The 11,742-nt window shown below is 43.6% G+C and overlaps 2 long non-coding RNA genes across 3 annotated transcripts; both read right to left on the bottom strand.

Moving 5' to 3' along the window:
• Positions 1 to 6,790: 6,790 nt before the first annotated feature.
• LOC123401600 lies at positions 6,791 to 7,373 on the bottom strand. The gene is made up of 2 exons (XR_006611131.1): positions 7,281 to 7,373; positions 6,791 to 7,192 (listed from the first exon to the last, which is right to left on the bottom strand). It is a non-coding gene; the product is annotated as an uncharacterized LOC123401600 (long non-coding RNA).
• A 453-nt stretch (positions 7,374 to 7,826) lies between these two features.
• On the bottom strand, positions 7,827 to 11,494 carry LOC123401599. 2 transcript variants are annotated; one of them, XR_006611129.1, is made up of 5 exons: positions 11,068 to 11,494; positions 10,739 to 10,909; positions 10,050 to 10,641; positions 8,002 to 8,058; positions 7,827 to 7,907 (listed from the first exon to the last, which is right to left on the bottom strand). It is a non-coding gene; the product is annotated as an uncharacterized LOC123401599 (long non-coding RNA). The 2 variants fall into 2 exon arrangements; XR_006611130.1 differs by having other exon boundaries at positions 7,851 to 7,876.
• Positions 11,495 to 11,742: the final 248 nt, after the last annotated feature.

The raw sequence follows: 11,742 nt of genomic DNA, 5'->3' as shown, positions 1-11,742 counted from the left end.
TCCTTTTCTAGTGCAATAGGTAGTTCAGCAATCTCATTGGCATAGTCACGACTATGTCCCTAAAGCTCGGAGATGGTCTCCTCATGAGACTCGATGAGGTCATTAGCCTCACCGAGGTGTTCCAAGAGAGCAACAAAGTGCTTCTTGGGGTTCTCCCTTGATCGTGCACAGAAATTTGTCAAGATCATGCTCATTAAGTTCCACAACATCACTATCATCAACACAATTCAACAATGAAGGAGCAGTAGTGATGTTGGTCTTAATGATGGGGGTTACCTGATCGATACCTTTGGCCATGAGGCACTTGGAGATGTGCTTCTCGTTGGGGGCGTTGAAGAGAGACACATTCTTGGGAGAAGGGGTGGCAATGGCAACAGTTGCAGTTGCCACCATATCGTCATCGTCATCATCATCGGAGGGGTACTCTTCAAGTGCCACCATACCCTTTGGGTGAGGTTTCTTCACAAATTTGTTCTTGTTTGGGAATGACTTGGTTTTGTCTTTGCGAATGAGCTTGCCCCCGTTGTCTTCTCTCTTCTCATAGGGACATTCTGCCACGAAGTGACTCACATTACCACGGTTATAGCATGTCCTCACTCGTTGCTTGGATTTGAACCCACTTGAGTTGTTCTTGGTGAAGTTAGGTCTTGAGTTCCTCTTCTTTCCCCAAAATTGCCTTGACGCAAGAGCCATGTGCTCGTGATAAGCATACTTAGTGTCTTCAGGGCAGCTCTCCTCTTCCTCATCCTGTTCTTCTTCAGAAGAAGAACCTTTTGCCTTTAAAGCAAGGTTGGGTGAAGTTGTCTTTGAACGAACTCGAGCAATTGCATTGTCAGCTGTCTCGTTCATGATTGACATTGCAATGAATTCATCCAACATGGAAGGCAAGGAGTGGAAATCTGGTCGTTGCTGAATGACTCATGACATGGCTTTGTTGAAAGGCATGATGGCCTTGAGAAACTTGCGCTTGACCCATGTATCATCCACATCCTTGCTCCCATGATCCTTGAGGGCCACAGCAATAGCAGTCACCCTTCGATAGAGATCACGAGGGTCCTCATCTTCCTTCATCACAAACTCATCGGCCTTATCAAGTATCACTTCATAGTTGGACCGTTGAATGCTTGAGCTTCCCTTGTACAACACCATAATGTGATCCCAACAGTCCTTAGCCAGAGTGAAGGGGCGCAAGTGAGGAAGATCTTCAGGAGGTACTACGGACTGGAGAATAAACAATGTAGAGTGATTATATTGATTGTCCGCTTATTCTCTTGGAGTGAGGTTGCTTGGGTCATGGGGATAGTAGCCTTGCTCGACGATTCTCCACAAATTTGTTGAGCTGTGATTCAAATGGGACTTAATAGAAAATACCTAGTTAGTAAAATCACCCTTTACAAGCTTAGGAGGAGAACCAACAGGGTTAAGACGCGGTGTGGGAACAGGTCCTCCATAGACCATGGGAGGTGGAACTGAGGCATACGTTCCAGTCCCATCATTTTTGAGAGGAGGAGAAGGTTGCATACCTTTAGCCGTTTCCTCAGAGGAATTGGCCTCCGAATCTATGTTGGCGGGTTTAACCACCAACGCAGGTTCGGGAGAACCTTTATTTCCCGCAATTAACTCTTTAAGCATGGTCTTGACTTCGTTCGTAAAGACGTCTTGAGGGCGGCCATAGCCGTATTCAAGTCGTCCATTGTGACCGAAGTCAAGTCCATGGCCTCGGGTTGCCCATGGGGAACTTCCTCATCATCTTCCATACTCTTCGGATGGTGAAACCCTTAATAAAGAGACATGGCTCTGATACCAATTGAAAGGATCGATATGGTTGACTAGAGGGGGGTGAATAGGCAACGACCACTTTTTAATTTATCTTAGCAAGTTAGGGTTAGCAACAAAATGGTTCTCTAAAATGACAATAAGGAAGTGAACCTATATGATGCTACCAACTATAAGTACTAAGGCAAGCAAGAGATAGACAATAACAAATGCATACACAATGTAAAGGTTAGAGATAACCGCAAGTGGAACCAATCAAGACGAGGATGTGTTACCGAAGTTCCTTCCCTTTGACAGGAAGTACGTCTCCGTTGGAGCGGTGTGGAGGCACAATGCTCCCCAATAAGCCACTAGGGCCACCGTATTCTCCTGACACCCTCGCACAATGCAAGGTACCGTGATTCCACTATAGGTGCCCTTGAAGGCGGCGACCGAACCTTTACAAACAAGGTTGGGGCAAACTCCACACAAAGCTTGGAGGCTCCCAACAAGACCACGGAGCTTCACCACAATGGAATGTGGATCCGAGGTGACCTCAACCGTCTAGGGTGCTCAAACACCCAAGAGTAACAAGGTCCGCAAGGGATTAGTGGGGGGAATCAATTTTCTCTTGGTGGAAGTGTAGATCTAGGCCTTCTCAACCAATCCCTAGGAAATCAACAAGTTTGATTAGCTAGGGAGAGAGATCGGGCACTTTTGAGCTAAGGGAGCAACAATGGAGCTTGGGAGGGTGATACATCTCAAACGTATCTATAATTTTTGATGGTTTCATACTGTTATCTTGTCATCTTTGGATGTTGTATGTACCTTTCATATCTTTTTTGCGACTAACTTATTAATTAAGTGCCAAGTGCCAGTTCCTGTTTTTCTGTGTTTTTGGCTCTTTTCAGATCTGATTTTGGAACGGAGTCCAAACGGAATAAAATCCCCGAAATGATTTTTTCCCGAACGGAAGAAGATCAGGGGGCCTGTGGGCCAAGCCAGGAGGGGCCCAGGGAGCCAACAAGCCCCCACTCCGCCACCAGGGGGAGGCGGCGGTGGCAGGGCTTGTGGCCTCCCTGGCCGCCCCCTGACCTAGATCTTTGGCCTATGTATTCCCTAAAATACAGCAAAAAATCAGGAGAGCCTCGAAAATACTTTTCCGCCGCCGCAAGCTTCCGTTTCCGCGAGATCTCATCTGGAGACCCTTCCCGGCGCCCTGCCGGAGAGGACTTTGGAGTTGGAGGGCTTCTTCATCATCATCATCGCCCCTCCAATGACTCGTGCGTAGTTCACTTCAGACCTACGGGTCCGTAGTTAGTAGCTAGATGGCTTCTTCTCTCTCTTGGATCTTCAATACAAAGTTCTCCATGATCTTCATCGAGATCTATCCGATGTAATCTTCTTTGGCGGTGTGTTTGTCGAGATCCGATGAATTGTGGATTTGTGATCAGATTATCTATGATATATATTTGAGTCTTTGTTGATTTCTTATATGCATGATTTCATATCCTTGTAAGTCTCTCCGAGTCTTGGGTTTTGTTTGGCCAACTAGATCTATGATTCTTGCAATGGGAGAAGTGCTTGGTTTTGGGTTCTACCATGTGGTGACCTTTCCTAGTGACAGTAGGGGCAACAAGGCACACATTAAGTAGTTGCCATCAAGGGTAACAAGATGGGCTCTGTCGTTGATATGAGATTGTCCATCTACATCATGTCATCTTGCTTAAGGCGTTACTCTGTTCTTTTGGACTTAATACACTAGATGCATGCTGGATAGTGGTCGACGTGTGGAGTAATAGTAGTAGATGCAGAAAGTATCGGTCTACTTGTTTTGGACGTGATGCCTATAGATATAATCATTGCCATAGATATCGTCACGACTTTGCGCGGTTCTATCAATTGCTCGACAGTAATTTGTTCACCCACCGTCTACTTGCTTTCATGAGAGAAGCCACTAGTAAACACTATGCCCCGGGGTCTATTCACATCCATCGTTTACACGTCCGCTTTTACTTTGCTTTGTTACTTTGTTGCTTTCAGTTCTCACTTGGCAAACAATCTATAAGGGATTGACAACCCCTTCATAGCGTTGGGAGCAGGTTCTTTGTGTTTGTGCAGGATCTTGTGATACTCCTCCACTGGATTGTTACCTTGGTTCTCAAACTGAGAGAAATACTTACCACCGCTGTGCTACATCATCCTTTCCGCTTCGAGGGAACACAAATGCAAGGCTCCAAGGCCACGAGGGAAATCCTTTGCATATTTGCCTAGGAAGTCCCTTAAGGCGTAGCCGCAGCAGAAGGATTCCTGGTGCCATCGACACGACTATTCCTGTCGCCGTTGCCGGGGAAGCACAGATGACATCAGAAGTATTTCTGTCGCCGTTGCCGGGGAAGCACAGCTGACATCAGAAGTATTTCTGGCGCCGTTGCTGGGGAGGAGAGATCAAGATCTATCCAAGTAGGTCTCACAAACTCATCTCTTGCATTTACTTTTGTTGCCAGTTGCCTCTCGTTTTCCTCTCCCCCACTTCACATTTGCCGTTTTCATTTGCCTTTCTCCTTCGCCGTTTTCTTTTGCTTTTGTCGTTTCCCTTTGCCGGTTTTCTTGCTTTCTTGTGTGCTTGTTTGTTTGTTGAAGTCATCATGGCTGAAAACACCAAAGTTTGCGACTTCTCGAGCACTAATAATAATGATTTTATTAGTACTCCGATTGCTTCCGCCACTAGTGCGGAATCGTATGAAATCAACGCAGCTTTGCTGAATCTTGTTATGAAAGAGCAATTCTATGGCCTTCCTAGTGAATATGCCGCATCCCATCTCAATACCTTCATTGAGCTTTGTGATATGCAAAAGAAAAGAGATGTGTATAATGACATGATTAAGTTGAAACTTTTTCCTTTCTCGTTGCGAGATCGCGCAAGAACTTGGTTTTCTTCTTTGCATAAAAATAGTATCGATTCTTGGGATAAGTGCAAAGATGCTTACATATCCAAGTATTTTCCGCCGGCTAAGATCATCTCCTTACGTAATGACATCATGAATTTCAAGCAACTTGATCATGAACACGTTGCACAATCTTGGGAGAGGATGAAGCTTATGATTAGAAATTGTCGCGCTCATGGCTTGAGTTTGTGGATGATTATACAAATCTTTTACGCTGGCTTGAATTTTGCTTCTCACAATATCTTGGACTCCGCCTCAGGTGGAATGTTCATGGAAATCACGTTAGGAGACGCTACAAAACTCCTAGACAATATCATGACCAACTACTCTCAGTGGCACACTAAAAGGTCGCCTGCTAGCAAAAAGGTGCACGCTATAGAAGAAATTAACTCGCTTAGTGCTAAGATGGACGAGCTGATGAATTTGGTTGCTAGTAGAAACGCTACCATAGATCCTAATGACTTGCCACTATCTTCTTTGATTGAGAGTAGCAACGCTAGTTTGGACGTGAATTTTGTTGGTAGGAACAATTTTGGCAACAACAATGCTTTTAGAGGAAACTATGTTCCTAGGCCTTTTCCTAGTAACTCCTCTAACAATTATGGCAATTCCTACAACAACACTTATGGAAATCACAACAAATTACCCTCTGATTTAGAGAGTAATATCAAAGAGTTTATTAACTCTCAAAAGATTTTCAATGCGTCCATAGAGGAAAAACTACTCAAAAGAGACGATTTGGCTAAAAGCGTTGATAGGATGTCTTGTGATATTGATGCTTTGAAAGTTAGATGCGCTCCTCCCAAGGTCAACTTGGATGAAACTTTGAAAGCTATGCGTGTCTCCTTGAATGAGAGCAAAAAAATAACCGCCCAAATTCGCGCTAGGCATGAATGGTTTAAAAGGGTGCGTTCTAGTGATGCAAATCACGAAGATCTTAAAGTGCTTGGTGTGTCTCCTCTTGAATCTTTGTTTTCGCGTGTCAAACCTATTTATGGAGGGGCTGGATATGAATCCACTTTGGTTGAAAAACGCCCCAATGATTCGGAGTCCACCTATCTTGATGATAAAGGTGTGGAGAGTGGAGTAGAAGAAGTCAAAATTTTGGGTAGTAATGAAACTCCCACTTTGGATTTCAAGGAATTCAATTATGATAATTGCTCCTTGTTGGAATGCATTTCTTTGATGAAATCCATTGCAAACTCTCCACATGCTTATAGCCAAAGCAAAGCCTTTACCGTGCATATCGTAGATGCTATGATGAAATCTCTTAAAGAGAAGCTCGAACTAGAAGTCTCTATACCTAGAAAACTTCATAATGAGTGGGAACCTACTATCAAAATCAAGATCAAAAACTATGAGTGCAGTGCTTTGTGTGATTTGGGTTCTAGTGTTTCCGCGATTCCAAAGTCTTTATGTGATATTCACTACAGGAATCGGGCATTTTGCCGTCAGGACGCTACAGACGGCAAAGAAAGAATTACAGACGGCAAAAAAGTTGTCGTCATCCCATGACGGCAAACAATGTCGTCAGCCTATGTGCCCGCAAAGGGCGTCTTTGCCGTCAGCGGTTGGGAGAGCAGTCAGCAAAATTTTTGCCGTTAGTGAAATTATTTTGCCGTCTTCTTGGCTGGTAGACGACAAATATTTAGTAGGAATACGGAACGACCTAGCTAACGGACAACGTTAGTCATTTTTGTCGTCTGCCGACCGTGTACAAGACGACAAAACACCTAAGATTTTTGCCGTCTGCCAAATCTGTACAAGACGGCAAACCACACGATATCTTTGTCGTCTGCCGAACGTGTATAAGATGGAAAATTAATCGTGTTATTTTGCCGTCATGAACATGACGGCAAAGAGGCGCTAAATAAACAACATCGCAGATAGATTAACAACATAAATAGACAGTATAGCAGCAGAAATAGATAATATAACAGCATAAATACACAATATAGCACACACCATAACACATCCATAATCCACACATATATCACAAACCATAACACATACATATAGCATATAGCACCCACCATAACACATACATACAACATATAACATAATCCATAGCACATTCATACATCATATAACATAATCCATATCCCATTATATATATATAGCACATCCATGTCATAATATTTGGCATTACTACATAATATATGGCACATCCGGCCTCGCCCCGACCTCCACCTCCGGCCCTGTCCTCAACCTCCACATCCACCTCCACCCAGATCCTGGCGCCTCCACCTCCAAGACTGCACCCAGGTCCAAGCGCCTCCACTTCTAGGCCCAGGCGATCCTCCTCTCCCGAGCTCCTGCTACTACTGGTGGTGCTGCTGCTACACACGGCACTCCTCCACTCCACCTCTAGGCCTTATCCTAGAGCTGCTGCTACTAGTGGTGGTGGTGCTGCACACGGCACACCCAGGTGAAGGCTATTCCTGGAGCTGCTGTCGAGGTCGGTTGATGCCCACATTCATCTCATCAACCTGAATTTGGCAACAAATCTATCAATATTTGGCAGTAATGTGAACAAGTTATTGTCAACTGAATTTGAGTCGAAATGGTGATATTTACTACTGCTATTGGAGTACTCCAAAATGAATGTTCGGGTGTTTCTAGCCAACAATTCTGAACAAACACAAATATGGAGCAGAAGGTGCTCACAACTGCCAACAGCAGAGGACACTAGCAGCTGGCTCGGCGCCTCTCCGCATAAACAAGAACTGCATAAACCAAATATGGAGAAGTGGATCAGGCTTTCATCAAGCAATTTCAGAGGGCAAAAGTCTTATGACAGCAAGAGCAGACACACTTTAAAATTGGCCAGCAAACCAGATATGGATGTTCCTGCCACAACCTAAAACAAAAGAAATGAAGATTCAATTAAAAACTGAATTCAGTGACATTTTGTCAGTTTCAGCGGTAACTGACACTGAGAACCCTTTTTTGCTCATAAGCACTTTTGAGATCAGAGAAGATTCTATTGAAATAATTGCTCTGGGAGCTTCTCTGATGACTCACAATGGTCATATTTGCAATGTGGCATTTTTCAAAAATCTATTGAACATTTGTTATGCTTAATGACTCACAATGGTCTTGTTTGCAACCTGACCAGCCCTGGGAGCTTCTCTGATGTACTCTTCCATCGTCACAAGAAACGACGCCGGTGGCTGAAGAAAACACAGGGAAAACGAAAACATTCTAGCATTATAAAGATAATCTGGTCAGAGGCAGAGCTCAATGATGAACCAGTAGAACATGAGAAAAATTCAAAAACCATAGGAAAATAACGCACCACATCCACGAGGTTGATGATGCCATCGTTCACCGCGCAGTAGATCTTGATGCTCTCCTTCAGCACCTGCGTAGTGTTGCTGATATTCACAGTGGTTCGTTAGGATGAGAAACTAGATGCATGATTCAGAAAAATGCTGCTGTGTACTCCAGGCTACCTGCATACAGAACGTGCGACTGGGGGCAGTGAAATTGAGATTGGTTTGGTGGCGAACTGGTGATGGTGCTTGCTTGGTTGGTTGCTTGTCCTCCTCTCATCCTCGTGCTCGCCTCTGCCGGCCGGCCTCCTGGCCGCCGGCTCAGTTGCAGCTGCAGCAGGAGCAGCCGCACGCGGTACCGCACTTGCATGAGAGTGGTACTGACAATTTGGAGCTGTTGTTCTCTCCGAGGATCCCAGTTAGGCTATACAAGTAATAAAAAACTTCCATAATATAAAAACGTTTTGACGGAGGGAGTAAGTTATAGTGAACTAATTGGCACGAGGAGATTTGGGTGACACATCATCTTATTCACGATCCCAATAACTATAAATAAACTAGTCGCTGACCCGTGAAGTTGCACGGGCTAGTAGCATATGGAAAGTCAAAATCCAAACATATTTGACTTTATTTCATTAGCATTTTTATGTATTATATATAGTATGCTTAAACTTACTTTTATATTTAATTATACACAACCAAATAAAAGTAGTTTGAAATTCTAACTTGTACACTATCATTGGAAAAAATGAGCAGTAAGAAAAGGTTATTCGCCCAATTTTGTAACTCCAAAAGGTCTTCTACTTCATATGCTCATTGACAAAGAGAACAAAATAATTCTTCACCATCTGAATAAGATTATATTTTAGGGTGGATTTTCAATTACGGCCAGAGAACAACAGAAATAGCCATATACGTACCACAAATGGGTTGGCTTATCTAAAGAAGGTCGGGCAAAATAGAGTATCAATTATCAGTTATGTTATGAATAAGACCATCATACAATTGGATGATAGAAAATTTGCATGTATGAAGAGGTAAACTGATTTAAGGGCTGGAGAATTTGAATTATAAGGCGTGCTTCCATGCACACCATATAAATTTTGTTCTTCATGCCTACAACCAATCTGGGATGAACATACAAAAGAAAACCACACATCTATATATTATTTATTTTAGCAATTTCATTAAGTATAATAGAATTCATCCGACATTCACTGAAATAATATGCTTGAATGTTATATTATTTAAGGGGGCAAACCAACGAACACATCATAAACTTATTGTCAATGAAGGCATCTTTCTGTTCTTCCATTTCCATTTCTACACTCTACTAACTGTGTCATGCTAAATGCATGTACCACGTTGTACTTCTAATATATATGACATAATGAGAACAGATTGTTGTTGCACTGTCAATACAGAATTGATAGTATAATGCTCTTAATGTGGAAGTCCATAAATATCTCCCACAAAATTGAAATGAAGAGAATGATATTGCGATGAAACCATTTATTTCTGCTTTAAGTTAATCATTCAGTTGAACCGCATAGGTTGTGGACATATACTCAGTACATAACCCAAAAATAAAATGCTGCTAGAATTTGCACAAAATAAAGAAAAAATGAGGCAGAAGACATTGCAGCAAATCAGATTAGGGGAGTTAGCCAATAATATGAAACAAAAATTAATTAACCATAACACTGTACTTGAGAATATACAGTTAACATACCATAAGTGATCAGACTAACACATAGTGCATTTGGCCCGGGTAATTAAAGCTTATGTTCTTGATAAATTATACCTATGTTTGCTCCTTCTTTTATGAATGATTGATTCAGTTTATTCGAAATAAATAATTCTAAAGATGTCTCGGAATTTCAGCATAGATATGCAAGAAAATGGCTAGGGCGCATTAATTGGCCACCATACTCAGAAAGGTTAGACTGTCTATACCACAAAATACCATTGTGCAATTACACATAATACGTGCAGATTATAGAAGGCGAATAGAAACTCATAAAGATCTTACAACTAAACTGGGAGATCTCCTTTATTCAAAAATAGGTACCTGCAGCTGGGAGTCGTGCCAAAAAACAGGCTCTTGTTCATCAAAATCAAGGCTTACACATGTCAGAATAATCCTAGCAACAAATAAATCATATAACTTAGGAAACCAAGAGTATACTAAGTATAATATTCTGATAGAGAACCGATAGACAATGAAGAGAAGAATGAAACTTGGAAAGAACCAGTGAAAATGCTCCAAACCAAAAACTATTTTGGAGTAGAATCTGAGAAAAAGAAATGAAATAAAGTATGAGAAAACAGATGTTTCTTCCGTTTACTCTTGACCGTTCGTTCCAAAGAGCCACCATCTGATTTCACTCAAGCACACTTGATGTGAGAAAATAAATAAAACATAATAATTCTGGAGGTTAACTATTTTTTACAACAAAACATAAGAGAGCTTACTGTTGACACATGCAAAAGGTTGTCATATCTCGTCCTTGTTATGTCATAGACAACATAGTCAAGTTGTTGCTACTTGAAAGGAAAATATATATGCATGGTAGGTGTCTTGTCTTGTTGTGGTTGCAGGCCATGCTGATCTCAACTCACAGCATGTTCCTAGACCTTCCTTGATAAACTGTATGATACATCTGCAATTCAAACACATAGCTATGACATGAGATAACAGGAAAAAAATTCTCTGCATTTCAAAATTCGTAGTAGAAGTAATTGTAGCATATCAGCTACCTTTTCCTTGTCCATCTCCATGGTCTTTTCCTGCAGTACACTCAGGTCCTGAACGCCCAATAGCTAGATCATCATCAAACGGTGGAGTCGTCAAGAGCTTGTCCCCAATATGTACGTGGTCATGACTGTTCCGGCTGGGGCGTTGCCGAGGTAGACCTTCAGTATCTCAGACTATGGCGGAGGCGAGGGCCAAAAAATCAAGAAAACACACGGATCAATGCCCTAGATTGTTTTCTTGAGTTTGAGCATGAGATAGATTGAGATGGTCGTTGGGCATTGGGAGACAAATACGTGAGAGCTGGGAGGGGAGCAAGAGAAGGGGGACGTACCTGGGAAAGAGGTGGGCGAGCCAGATCCGCCGCGAATCTGGGACCGCCATGTTGCCCGCTCGAACTGGGCCTCGAGGAGAGGACGGAGCGGATGGGGCGACGGCCGCCTGCACAGCCCCTCCTGGCGGTTGTCCTCACCGAGCCCTGCCAGCTGCATGCGCACCGCCGGCTCCATGGCGTCTGCAGACGGACGACAGTGGCTGGGAGAGCACCAGTGGCGGCAGCCGGGGAGGGCACTGGCAACGGCTCGCGACGATGGAGGGCACCGGCGGCGGCGGAGAGGCTCGCGACAGCGGCGGCGGAGAGGCTCGCGACAGCGGCTGGGAGGCTCACGACGGCGGCTAGGAGACTCGCGGTGGAACCCTAGCTATTTTCAGTCGCGAGAGGGAGGGGCGCTGGTGCGCGCTAGCTGTGGTGTTTTTTTATCCAGTGTGGTCTTTTTTCACTCGCGAGAGGTAGTGCGCTGGCTGTGTTTTTTACACTTTGTCATCTTCTGTACGACGTACCACACGGTCTGCCCTCGCGAATGCAAGACGGCAAAACAGCCTGCCGTTTGGGTCAGTTAGCCGCAGCCGTGGACATCTTTTTGCCGTCATCCATAGCGTAAGTCGACGGCAAAAATCGTGCCTTTGCCGTCCTCTACCGGCAAAACTATTTTTTGCCGTGTGTTTTTTT

Source organism: Hordeum vulgare, chromosome 6H (genome assembly GCF_904849725.1).
Source record: "Hordeum vulgare subsp. vulgare chromosome 6H, MorexV3_pseudomolecules_assembly, whole genome shotgun sequence".
Taxonomy (NCBI): Eukaryota; Viridiplantae; Streptophyta; class Magnoliopsida; order Poales; family Poaceae; genus Hordeum; species Hordeum vulgare.
Note: the sequence above shows the minus strand (reverse complement) of the source record. Positions and strands in the feature narration are given on the sequence as shown.